Raw genomic sequence first — 14,285 nt, 5'->3', positions numbered from 1 at the left:
ATTAAGTGATGCATTTTTTTCATATTTAAACATTTTTAAGATTTAGAAAATAACTACATTTGCAAAAAGTTGTTTTCGAATCCTTCTCGATCACCCATGCAGTACTGTAAGACAGACCAATTGAGTTGCATCTCACCTCCCTGCCCCCCTTCCCCCCACAAAGCAAAGGCATGGGACTAGCTATCAACACCTACAGAAATTACCTTTAACAGAGAAAGTCTAAGACGGTTTCATGATTTGTCTGCTGGTATAGAAATTTACATTTCCTGGTTCCTCACGCATGCATATGCATTGTTAACTAGTGTAAAATAGAAAGCCTTCACTGCCAAATCGGACTAACTGTAGAAGTCCAACGGGAAACAAAAAAACAATTAAAGTAACATTTTTTTGGGAGCAGTATAGAATGATTGTGAGCTGTAAACAAAACCTTATGTGATGCATTTATTTTAATATTTAATCAATTATTACAGTTATAAAATCACAACCTTTTAATTTCTCTATGAGGTGGCATACAGTACATTCATTTTTTTCGGTGGGGGAGGGGAATTCTATTCAATACCTTCAACTTTTGGTAGGGTTGGTGATCTTTCACCAAGATGAAATTGTAATTGCACCTTCCCTCCCCCCCACCGCAAAGCCAAGCAAAATTCATTTGACTCGTTATCAACACCTCCCCCGGTTGATCAAGGACATTCACACAAAAAGACATATTACAAATGCTTCAGGTCTTGGCCAAGTAATTACTTTTCCCACTTTTACACACATGCGCATGGCTGATAAGAAGACCTGCATTGTAATTTGGCTAGAATGACTTCACTGCCAATGTGAATTTCTAGTCAAGTAAAAAAAAAACTAAACAAAAGCCTTTTCCCTTTTTTCCTAGAGAAGGGATTAATAAATGAGCGATTTGAATAAACACTTTATGTAATGCTTTTTTTTTTTTTTTTAATGGTTTATCAATGTCTACCTTGTTAAAATCAAATTTCAAGCCGAAAAATAAAATAAAAAGGCATATATTTTTTCTCTTTTTTTCTTGAGCTGCGCTTAATAAATTTGGGGTTTTAAGGAAAACTTTATGTTATGCATTTTTTATCATATTTTATAATTTTTTACATTAAAAAAAATCACTACATTTTTATTTCTCTATGATGTTGCTTTTAGCATTATAAATAGACCTTGCATGTGTAATTAAGTCGGGGAAGAACCCCCCCCCCCCCCAAAAAAAACCAACATTTTTTGGGGGGGGTGGGGGAAATTCTATTCAATACCTTCAGCTTTTGGTAGGCTTGGCCTGCTTACAGTATCATACTGCTTATGCAAGTATCACACACATAGTAAAGTATTAAGGGAGTCATAACTTTTATTGTATTTTACAACAGTTCAAATTATTTCTTTCAACTATAATACTGCAGGCTCATCACAGCATTAGACCAAGACGGACTATTTAGTTTTTAATTCCACTGGGTTTAGCCGAGTCACCTCACAAGGTGTAGATGACAGTGGAGTTCTTTTGTCATTGAGAGAGGGGGGGGGGAGTTAGGACAAACTATTGACTACTATTATGCACACCGTACAATAAGCATGGACATTTCTCCCCCCCCCCCCCCCTCCAGCAGTGCTGCATCTGTGAAAGAAAGAAAAAATGGCTGCAGGATTAGTGAATTGAAGGCTTTGACTGGTTAACAATACTGAAAGCCACACAAAACAAATAAACTATACCGTAACTTGCTGCACATGTAAACTATAATGAATTTTTAAAAATAATAGATATTACACAGATTTCTATTACAATTAATATACTGTAAATATACACATATATATAATATATATATATATATATATATATATATATACTGACACAGAAGGAAAGAATCCCCAAATTAGCACTCTAACATACACAAAATGTATCAAAAATGTATTCATCACATACACATATAAATTATTAAAAAAGGAGCAGTGGTGACCTGCAAAGCTGTAATGAACTGAGCCTCTAGGTGTGGGAAACAATACTACACTGCAGGAACACAAGCAATATGTATGAGAAAGTGTAGAGGCAAGAAAGTATCTTGCATCAAAAACACTCAGACCGGCCGGTCAGGGCTACCTAAAGTGAGGCCCCCTGTGTGAGGTACTGGTGTGTAAGTAACAAGCAATGGATGTAAATAGGTAACATGTATAAGCTGAACCTTTAGATGTGGAGCATGGAAATGGCAGATGACAATAACAACAGCCAAAATAGGTAACAAAAAGTACTTAGACCAGTCCAGCAAAGTGTCCAGCAAAATGATAGCAGACATCCACAGCCAAGCTGTTCGTGGGTTCAGAGAGAGTAAACCTCAACCACTGCACTGCGCATGCTCCCAGGGTGATAGGGGCACGGACCGCGAAATTCAGTAGAGAGGGAGGGAACAGCTGAGATCACCACCGCATCCTGATGAGACAGACAAGCCCCGACGCGCACGTTTCGCCACCTGCTTTGCTGGACTGGTCTAAGTACTTTTTGTTACCTATTTTGGCTGTTGTTATTGTCATCTGCCATTTCCATGCTCATCTGTGTGTGCCACATCTAAAGCTTATACATGTTACCTATTTACATCCATTGCTTGTTACTTACACACCAGTACCTCATACAGGGGGCCTCACTTTAGGTAGCCCTGACCGGCCGGTCTGAGTGTTTTTGATGCAAGATACTTTCTTGCCTCTACACTTTCTCATACATATTGCTTGTGTTCCTGCAGTGTAGTATTGTTTCCCACACCTTGAGGCTCAGTTCATTACAGCTTTGCAGGTCACCACTGCTCCTTTTTTAATCATTTATATGTGTATTTGATGAATACATTTTTGATACATTTTGTGTATGTTAGAGTGCTAATTTGGGGATTCTTTCCTTCTGTGTCAGTATTCATATATTTTCTGTTCAGACGCTCCTCTCACCATAGAGAACTTCCAGGTTAGCTGTATCCCTCCGGATACAGTTAGCGTTGCAGTAATAGTCCGCCCAGATGGCACAGGATTAGGCGGTTTCGTTTGCACGTAGTGCTGACAGTTCAATACATAATAAACAATAAATGAACTCCAAATGATATGCCCTACGCGTTTCGTCTTGTGGACTTCGTTGGGGGATATATAAAAGTATATGGTTTACACACATTATTTATAGCTGGAATAGCCAATCACAAATAGACTTGGTTTGATTGGATGATAGTATACAGGTAAGTAGTTAAAACCAGATAGAATTAACTCATATCATTGCTGGTAGAAAAGATATATAGATTCAGAACATACATATACTTATCCTAAATAGATCTATCATGCCTCATAACAGAGAAAAATAAAATAACAATATTGTTGAAATCACTATACATAAATAGGTAGCAGAGTGCAAACTGTAATAGAATACATATAAAAATACATATAACAGGATATAGAAGGAGCTTTTTGGTAAAGGCTGCCAGAGTACTAGAGATTCAAGAAGATGTCAGGAATCATAGAGGAAACAGGGATACGTGTGTTTAAAATATGTGTAAGAGACAAAATAAATGAAATTATCTCTGCAATAAACACACTTGCACAAGATATAATATTGAAAAAAAAATATATATATATATGTATAAAAAATGATATTATTTGGATATCATAAAAATCATATCATATGAAAAATATAAGAAATATATAATCGTGCGAAAATATATATCACAATATAGGTATTAAAGGCAAAAAATGCCAACTATCAATTGTGTATAGATACTAAAAGACAGGAAGAGAAGATGAACAACGTCCCCTAACGAAGTTGCCTTTGTGTGACGTAACGCGTAGGGTTGGTGACGTCATCGCGCTGTGGGTGTGTCTACACTGAGTCCTGGGCGTCCCAGCGATCTTAATAGCTGCATTTTCAAGCGCTGGCAACTATCCTATGTAGGAGCAGAGGACGTGGAGGCACTGATTGACTCAGTCTCCTGGCGCCAACTTGTGACAGGAGTTGGTGGTGGCTACAAGCTGTGCAGATATACCTTGCCTACCTGGGACCCTCTCACCCCAGCACATGACTACACACTGCTTTTTTTAATTCTGTGAGTGCATTTCCTTTGGGCTGCAGTTTTTTAATAAATGTACTCTTTTGTTTAAACAGTTACATGCTATGGAGCTAGCGCTTCTGTTTGTTTGTTGTTTGTTTATATAATATATATATATATATATTGTAGAGTAAGCGCAGAGATAAAATGGTTAACGTTCAATTGCCTTTAATAGAAGGCTAACATTTAATCAGGTTATTGTTAATACCATACATACATGTACTATACTTACTGTACCTGTACTTACCTTAGTACAGTACAGAACAGTACTGCACCTTACTACATGCCAGCAGCACTCCCATTACGCTCTAAAAGAACGGGCAAAACACTGCTAAGACGACTATGTAGTTGTTGCATCTTTGTACAGTCAGTATGTCGTTCCAGAAACTCATTATTCCTTGTATTAATTCCTCCTTTTTGGATGGTTTAACAACCCTTTTGATATGATCTTTCAGCACATGTCACACCAATTCTATAGGGTTAAAATCTGGTGATCTGGAATGGGAGGGGAAAAATGGTGAATTAGTTGAACAAATAAAAACAGTTTAAAACAATGAGAAAAAGTTCAGGTACACTGGAGCACTTACTCCGGTGGCATCTTAACCCAGTTGATACCACTTGCAAGAATATAGGCAAAAAGGCGGTATGTTTAGGGTCATTGTCCTGGAAGAACCAGTGACCACCAGATGGGAAATCATGCCTAATTTATTCAACAATACGGGTGACTATTTGCTCTAGGAAAAATACTTTGTCCATGATTCCTGGAACAAGAGAAGAAACAATTATGTTAAAACTGAACATTAAGGTACAGAATACACTACAGTTGTACTGTACAGTGCATAAGGCTAAGGCATGTGACTTTGTGCATTATTTTACACTCAAATATTATTGTACATCCTGGTCCACGTCTAGAGATTGCACCCCACACATGCATCTTCACTGGGTGCTTGCGATCCATGCCAGTGCTTGGTCCACTCTTTTTACCTTGTTGGCATCCCTTATCATTGGATATGCTCTGTAATGACAAGGAAGAATTTTACAGGTACAGTAAAACCGAACTTTTACCTACAGTACAGTAGTGTACAGTACAACACTGCCTGTACTGTCCTAGCTACTGCACAGTAATTACAGTATCAACCCTGTTCTGTCACTTTGCATTATACTATACAGTAATTTATTACAGTAAGACACATACTTGACGCATCCATATTTCCATCCCAACTGGCGTCTCATCACCCTGATGCTGGTCTCAGATGCTGTGATATTGTGACTGTTCTCTAGAACAGTCTTGACTCTTGCTGAACAGCGCTCATCATTAGCCTCGCTGATTTTGTTCACCAGACGCTTTGCCATCCTAGAGTTTAAAGGAAAAGAGAAGAATGTGTGTAATAAAAGCAGGAAAAAAAACCATTTTGTATTTTCTTCTGAAAGTACGGTAGTACAGTAATTGCTTGGGCCTAAAAGAATTGAACAGAAATCAAGTAAACAAAAACATGCTTTTTGATAAGCAAGAAGCTTTTTGAGTAATAGAGTAATTGCAGAAAGAATCTAAAAATACTTACTCTTGTGACTGGGGGACTCCGCTTTACACTTTTTGCCTGACCATGGGCATGATAGTGGACAGTGCTTTGTGCTAATTTGAGGCCCGAATTCAGTAACCAGCGTTTGATCTGTAAAATTCTGTGTCCTCTCTTGTGCATGTCCTGTATTCCCATGCTGAGATCCTTTGAAATAACTTTCTTCGGCATCGCTGCTTTAGAAAATAAATCAAGCACAGAGGAATGTATATATTCGATGTATATTCAATGTGCATTGAATCAACATACTGTAAGTGATGGCGTATTTATAATGTAATGGAGCTCGCTCAACAGGTTAAGTAATGTATACAGTACATCCACTTTTAACACCTGCAGCTCGTGTCCATGCCCGCCAAAAAATTCAAAGAGGGACACATAAAAAGTGACACAAAATGCATCTGAACGAGCTCTTGAACAGATACTGTATTCTTCCATCTGCTTCCATGGATTAACCCCGATTCTACGGACACAGGAACCTGCTTTCTTCTGCTGTACCGACCATGAGTAAGTGAAAGTCGGAAGCTGTTTTCAAGCCAAAGCCAAAAAGGTGCCTACTGAAGAACTCATTTATTCTGCACTATATATATATATATGTATATTGCAAAATAAATGAGTTCTTCAGTATTAGGTGATACCTTTTTTATTGGACTAACAATTTATGTCACAGAAAAGAGATATATATATATATATATATATATATATATATATATATATATATATATATATATATATATACACACACACACACACACACAATATATATATAGGTCGACAAATCACCAAAAAATCTACTCGCCACCTAGTACCACACGTGTGCTGCTTGGGCCAATAGGAGCTCGCCACGATGTTAAATCCACTCGCCCGGGGCGTGCAAATGTATAGGTTTGTCGAACACTGTATATATATATATATATATATATATATATATATATATATATATATATATATATACACACACACACATATATATAACACATAAAATATTGCATTAAAAGTATAATTATAATTTATGTTATGCTTATCACAATAAAACATATGGCTGTATGATAAATGTTACACTTTTGTAAGGCTTCTGAAATTGCATACTGTAGGTAGAATATATTTTTTAACTAAGCAATATTAAGCACCCGGTTTTGTTCCTTTTTTTATTGATATTCAATATTGGTCATAGCACACTGAAAATTTGTTGCGAGATTATCTCTAATTTTTTTCTCCCCAAACCAGCAATCTCATGAATACAGATACAGCGGCCGTTATTGAAACACTTCACGTGGTGTATACCTCGGAATACCAATGTGATGGGGCGCAATTTCTTCCAACCGCACAGCCTTTAGACGCGAGTGCAGGCGAGTGCATAAAATGGCATTTTGTGCTCTGGCTTTTAAACACCTGAAATTGACACAGTAGCACAGTACTGTACACATTACAATTCATTCATTTCATTGCATTTAATTGCTCACAATCCATGAAATTCAAACAAAGCAACCACGATAAACACGTGTGCCTGGGGCGATTGGCGGCGTTAATGCCGCATGAAGTACAGCAGCGCACACGAAAATGGCAACGTGATTTGTTCGAATAACGGCCGCTGCATCTGTATGTTGATCAAACAGCCATTTAAAACATGCAGGATACTGCAACAGTAACATACTTCATGAAGACATTTTGACCTTCACCAAAAAAATACCTTATTGCTTTCAGTACCATATGGAGTACACTGTGCTCTTTCCCAGCACAAAGCACACAACACAGTGTAAAGGGCTACATTAATGATTTACCTAATCAAACCGCATGCATTCGCCACACTGGCATCACACACCGTTGTCATTGCCTTTTCATCAATACCACATTTATGACTTCATTTGTAACATCTACTTATTTTGAGCCTTTCATTAAATTCTCTTTTCTCGGGAGCCATAAAAAGTCCATAATACATGGCTTTGATGGTTACATATAAATAAGAATGAGCCTTACAAAAAAAAAAGAAAACACACAATAGAATCAAGACGGTCCAAAAACTAGTTGAGGTCATTAGAATAGTTTCACTAATTGTAAGGCAATATAAACCTTAAGAATGTACCAATTATTATAGCAAATAACTGCACTGCAAGTTATCCCGCAGGGATGTCATGACCGCACTATATCCGGAGCCGCTGCTTTGTGCTTTTTCAGCCACTACTCCAGAGACTGAGTCCTGCTACATCAGTAAAGTGACACGTGTGACACACGTGATATGATCAAGACAAATGTTTTAGTGATTCATACCATTATACATAAAACAGTCACGACTGACAGATATAGCATACCTGTTATTAAGTGTTTTTCATGACACATGGAAAAAAAATTAGTTTGTTAAAAATCTTAATTCTAAAATCAATTTAGTTTTTTTTAAGAAACCTCAATGATTTGATTCTTCCATTTGGTTTTAGAAGGCGATTGTTAAACTTCCATAAATCTCTCTCATCCAAATAATGGGACCTGGATTATCTGGAACTACAATATATATAACTGTAAGAAAGCTATGAATGCAATCATACACATTTTACAGGCAAAATTTAATATTTTGATGAATGACCCTAATGGCTGCATAGCTACATTTCAAGCATGTATACAGGAAGTCATAAAGCACATCAAAATAAAAGATGACTTGCACTAAAATACTTACAGTGCTTATATCTCAAAATATATTATACAGTAGATAATCATAGTAAATATTTGGCTAATGTTTCAGTTACAATAGTTGGTGTCCGCTGGTATGTTTTTTGATATCCCTTTTTATAATTATTAATGTTATTATTGTACATTATATTTGATTCAGCAAATATCTTTTTTCTTCAAAGAACATACTTTTTAAAATATATTATTGTCAGCATTAGTGTGCATTATCTTGTTTAATGTACGCACTTTTCATTAACTGTTTTGTAGAAAAATGGCACCAAAATAAAGTTTACATTTTTTTTTAAAATTTAAAAATCGGTAAACCCAAGTGTAAGATTACAAGATACTCACCATAACAGCATATTTATACTTTGGTGAACTAATGAGGTGGTAGTCTACCACTAAATATACACAGTAATGTCTGGTAGGGCTTTTTCAAGAGTTTAAAAGAATTGTTCTATAAATAATTTGTGATACACTATACAATTCTTGTAACTCTTGAGAGTGCCTCGCTGTATTTTATTGTGCATTCTTCTTTGGACCAACATTCTAGTAGTCATATTGATCAAGGAGAAGTGTATTTGTGTTGTGGTAGGTTGTGAGAACTATCCATGGACTGTAGAGTACTCTGTACTGTACAGAGATTTCAAACCATCATAGGTCTCTTCATTCTTGACTGACAGTAACCATGAGAAAGAGAGTTGAGATTTTAAAAACTCTGTACACTGCATTTGTATCTGTGAAGAACCATCACGTTCTTCACATGCATTACATTTAGAACTTACAACAAAACGGACATTATTTTGTCAAATGTTTCCAAAGCTGGACTTTCCAGGATGAGTTAAGAAGATCACTCTTGTATTTTCTTGTCTACTAACACAACCTCACTAAGCAACCTGTGCTTGAATCTGAAGAGCCTCATCACTGCTAGCTGTTCAAAGTTTTCATCATGTACAAGCAGCAGCTTAATCAGCATGCCACTGTGCCCAAATGCTATGACTCATCTTTGGCTCATAGCAGAAGAAACAGAGAGCATAATTAACAGCACTGAGGCCTCAATAGATTGGCACTGGGACATGTAGGTTTTTTTACCTATAGAAAGCAAGTTGGAACTTGGCCTACCTGTGGGTTAGCAGCTACTGGAAGTTATTATCATGACGGCAGCTTTTACTTAGATATACTGTATGCAGCTTGCATTCCCTCTATATTGTCTTAGACCCCTCACAATGAAGATTGAAACAGACACAAGGGTACCTGTTCTGTTGAATATAGAATACAGCAGCTTCCAGCTGGTCCCAGTTCATTTAGAAAAACAAATCACATTTACAGGGAACTAAAGACTTCAAAAACAACACTATCAAAACTAACAGAAGGAAGCAGTTACACATTTATGTAATCATGTATTTACTGATAAAGAACTCCTATGCAGTAAATGGGTGAAAAAAGCAAATACATTTCTGATGGCCTTTCTATTCTCTCTCCCCTTGCCCTCCTCCCCCCCTTGTTTTTGACGACCTGCTTGCATGCTAGAAACTAGTAACAATGAAAAGTGCCAACCTACACTTCAGGTCCAACAATGTCTGAATCATGCTTGACCTCTTATTCTGTGAGTCAAAATGGCAGTGTTATTTCTAAATGGACTACAATTATAAATACACACTCTAAGCATTTGTCACTTTGGGATGTCTCATGTGAAACCTAGAAAAAGAGGGAGTTCGCTTTAGTCACAACAGAATTGGTGTTCTTGAATTGCCTTAAATGACAGTTAAATTATAAATCAGATTTTGCATGGTTTCTCAAATATTGCAAATGTGTTATACACTGACATTTTCATTTTGCTAAAAGCATGTTGCACTGATTGCTCTGTGCATGAATCCTCCGATAGTTACAAACCTCACACATGTACTGCACTTAAATTTACTCAAACATCAGTGAAATCTAGAAGAGGCTGCATGGCATCTGTGTGCAGATGTGCTTTCAAACTAACAACCATCAAGAGCTCAAGACAAAAGTACACTACACAGCTGGATTTGGGGGTTTCCACCTACAGTACATAGAATAAAAAACATAATGGTGGCAGCACAGGTTGTCATAATAATGGTAACAGACCACTGTCCATGGTACCAACAAAACAGCATGATCCATCCTATTTCTGTTTTAGAAGCGCATTGTGAAGATAATGTGCAGCATACAGCAGATTAACTCTTTCAGTGTTGAAATATGCAAAAAAAAAAGCATCTAATCCCCACTTTCCAATTAGCCAGACCTGATTGATCCTGAGTGTTTTATGCTGGTTATCAAAAAGAAATTAGATTAATTGCTGGCAAGTGCTTGGGTCCACTGAGTGCAACGTTTTAGATGGCAGGGATTGGCTGGGCAATGCCCTTTAGGTCAAGGCTTTTTTAATTTATGTCAAAACTACGCATGAGAACAATCTTTCAGCATGTGCTGACAACATATGAGAGACTGTGAGCACCAGGCTAGTGCTACTTAGACTCACTTACAGTACATATATCTGATAAATCTACTATTTCCCTGTCTCCAAGCCCCACACTTCAGTTAAAATCTTGCATGGGCCTGCTATGTAATTGGATGTGGGACACTTAGGGATGACAACAAACAATCCCACATGGACATCTCCTCAAGAGGCCCCCAAATATTCACCATTGGCACCTGGCTCTTTAAAATGATTAAAAGTCTCATTTAAAGAATAGATGAGCACTCATCTCAAATCGGAATAGAAATACACCTTACAAAAAAGGTACAAGAATAAACAAACATTTGCAGGTTTTTGTCCTAAATATGAACCACGTGGAAACAAGCTTTTCTCAGCCTCCATTCACATAATTAACTCTTAATTAACAAAGCAACAGTCTGATTTGCCTCTGGAGGGTGAATGCTGCTGTCATCAACGGGATCAGTTGTCCCATGGCATAGTTCCTTTGACCCTTTAGGTTGAACGTGTCAGACTCCTCTATGCATTTCCAATTAACCATCTATTCTTTCCAAGAAGCTTTAAGAGATGCTGGCTGAGCCAGTCCCAGTTCTAAATATCCCTGTACATTTCCCTGAGTTGTACAGGGGTTTCGAGATGTAAACCAAAATTGACCAAACAATCATTTTGCACTAAGATAAAAATAAAATTAAACACTTGTTTAAAAATTATTATAATTTTGTAAACAACATTTTTCAGCAGCAGATGGTAACGGTTGTTCCACAATATCTTAAGCCTGATTCACTGCTACAGTGATGAGCAGGTCCCTTAGTTTATTCAATTCACCGCAGCTTCTAAATGGGTAAATTCTAAAATCCAAATTATCTGACACCTCGACTGCAAGCCAAAATATAACCGTTTTAAAATAATGAAAAACATACTTAATTCTGCAAGTCAAATGTATTTAAATATCTTCCTTTTTTTTTTTTTTTACTGCTGTGACAACAGGTTTCAGGAAATCAGCCTCGTTTCTCCAGACTGCTGCTTTTCACCGCTTGTTACAGTTAAAAATCATGTCTCAGCTTCAAGGCAGATTAACCCCATTCACTGCCAGAAATCCCATGTCTTTTTGGGACTAAGGGCTAATCCGTACCCACATCCATTATGACTGAAACAATAATTAATTAATTTCCCCAGAATGAAAACATAAAAGAAGAAATACACCTTACCTGTCAGTGATCTATTATTTGTCTTATCCTGACTGGGTTTTTCTTTTTGATGATTCTTGATCTTTCAGATGATGCTGATTTGTGATCCAGGTCAATGTACTGTTTGTGCCCCTGATTGAATCAGTCTGCGGTCAGCAGAGGGTCTGGGGGGCATTTAATTCCTGTGTACAATTCAAGCAAGGCACCTTTCACAAACACCGTTCCTTCCCATCACCTTGGAAGACGATCTGCCCCTGTCAAATGTGTGTGTGAAACAGGTGATCCGATCAGTCATGTGCTGTGCACCAGGGAGCATTAATACCCCTTAGATCCTGGAGCTGTGATGGTGCAGTAGGAATTGCACTCCCTTTAAACTCCATTCCACAATGTCATGCCCCTGTAGATATTCCAGCAACCTGTGACCAAAAGTTGCATTGGTTCTTTCTCCCCTCTGATCTCCTTCAGAGGTTACTGGTTGAGCTCATTACTCTCTCCTCCTTTCACTGACCTTGGCCACCACTTTCCCAACGGGATCCCTGAACTCTTGTTGGAAGAACAGCTAAACTCAGAAGTGTTGCCTACGCACACACAGCTGACTCTCTCCCTCTCTCTTTTCTCTCTCTATCTCTCCAATCTGTCTCTACCATAGAACATGCGCACACAACTCCAGCCAACTGAGGCAGAGCCTGATACACATTGGACACCAGAGGGGGCTTACTGAAATATAACCCTTTCATGACCACAACCCAGCTGATGGGTTCCGTTTCTAGTAGACAAGACACAGATCACCTATCCATCTGCATATGGAAGGTGTATACAGTGCACGTTTTTGCAACATCACCTTAACCCTTTTGCTATCAGAGTAGCAATGTGAGGTTGCAGTTCACTGTGGATCCTACGGACAGAAACTTTGACATAGTGCTGTCTGCAAAGCAATGCATTGCACACCACTGAAGAGATGTCATCATCCAAGTACTGGAATCAGTAAGATTTGTGGGTTCTGGACCAAAAATGAAATTTTGATGCAAAAGTGCAGATTTTTGGGGGGGTCAGTGAGACTCCATTTAAGTTTTTGAGCAGGCTGATGCTAAAAATCAGTGAGACTGACTACAGATCAGTGGAACTCACAGAAAATCAAGGAAACTGGACATGCATTCTAGACAGTAAAGTAGTTAAAGGGATGCCTGCCAAACATGTTACAGATGACTCTAGCAGTGAAGGGGTTAAGCAGTTGAAAAGCAGCTGAGTAAACAAAGTTGTGAGCCATGATACAATAGTTAACCCTTTCAGTGCTCGAGGGTTGTGCCACCTCTGTGGCCACGGACCTTCGGCACTTCCGCACCACATGAACACTCTTTGCAGTGATCGTGTGATGCTCTTTCTGTTCTAGCCATCAGACCAGGTGTGACAGGAAGGGAGCTGGCTGCACCCCAACCCCTTCATTGGAGCACCGATCACGTACAGCCCCTAAAAGGCGAGCAAGGGACAATGACGTACGGTGTTTGTGACAGTTATTGAAAGGGCTAAGAACACACATTTTAACCAGACCCTTTTTTAGGTTTTTAAGTTTTATTTTGTAGTGAGTGCAGAGTTTAATAGGGAGTCAACTGAGAGTTTTAAGGAGGAGGGAAGCAGAAACTGAGCTAAAGGAGAGGGAGGCTATCCTCACAGCATCATTTTGAATAGTTTGAAGGGTTGCTGTAGTCCAGACAGGAGATAATGAGGGCATACACAAGCATTTTAGTAGCAGAGAAAACGAGTAAAGGTCATATTTTAGCAATGTTACAGACAATGACATGGTAACACTTAACAAAAGCATTTAGGTGCCGGGAGAATGAAATCGAAGAGTCAAATATGAGACCTAAACAATGGGCTTTGGGAACTGGATGGATTGTAGTGTTACTGACTGTGATGGGGAAAAGCACAATGTGGATTCATTTTAGGTGGCATTATGAGAAACTTAGTCCATGATATATTGAGTTTAAGGGATCTACCTGTCATCAAGGATGAGATTGCTATGAAATAGTTGGAGACCCGAGACTGTACTGCAGATGTGAAGTTTGCTGTGGAAAGATACAGTTGTATGCAATATGCATATAGGTGTTACTTAGAGCTAAATTAATTAATGAGGTCACCAAGAGCGAGTATATAAGGAGGGAGAAGAGAGGAGAGATCCGGTTTCTCACAGCTTCGTTCAAACAAATGTAGCCGCAAGTAACATGACCCAATTATGTGCAGAATTCGCACAATGTTGCCGGTTATGATGCAATAACGGTAGTAATACAGCTATATCTGTACACCAATAGATAGGTCAACAGAGTAGTTAGTAACAGAT

At 38.1% G+C, this 14,285-nt stretch overlaps 1 protein-coding gene across 1 annotated transcript in view; it reads right to left on the bottom strand.

Annotated features, from left to right (window-relative positions):
* The window catches only part of CALN1 (calneuron 1), a 695,584-nt gene extending 682,973 nt beyond the window's left edge, over positions 1 to 12,611 (bottom strand). The window contains exon 1 of the mRNA XM_075589949.1: positions 11,972 to 12,611. The gene's annotated coding sequence lies outside the window, so the exon portion shown is untranslated. The remainder of the gene's footprint in view (positions 1 to 11,971) is intronic.
* Between the last annotated feature and the right edge of the window lie 1,674 nt (positions 12,612 to 14,285).

This window comes from Ascaphus truei, chromosome 3 (assembly GCF_040206685.1).
Source record: "Ascaphus truei isolate aAscTru1 chromosome 3, aAscTru1.hap1, whole genome shotgun sequence".
Classification (NCBI taxonomy): Eukaryota; Metazoa; Chordata; class Amphibia; order Anura; family Ascaphidae; genus Ascaphus; species Ascaphus truei.
This window is presented reverse-complemented; position numbering and strand designations above follow the sequence as displayed.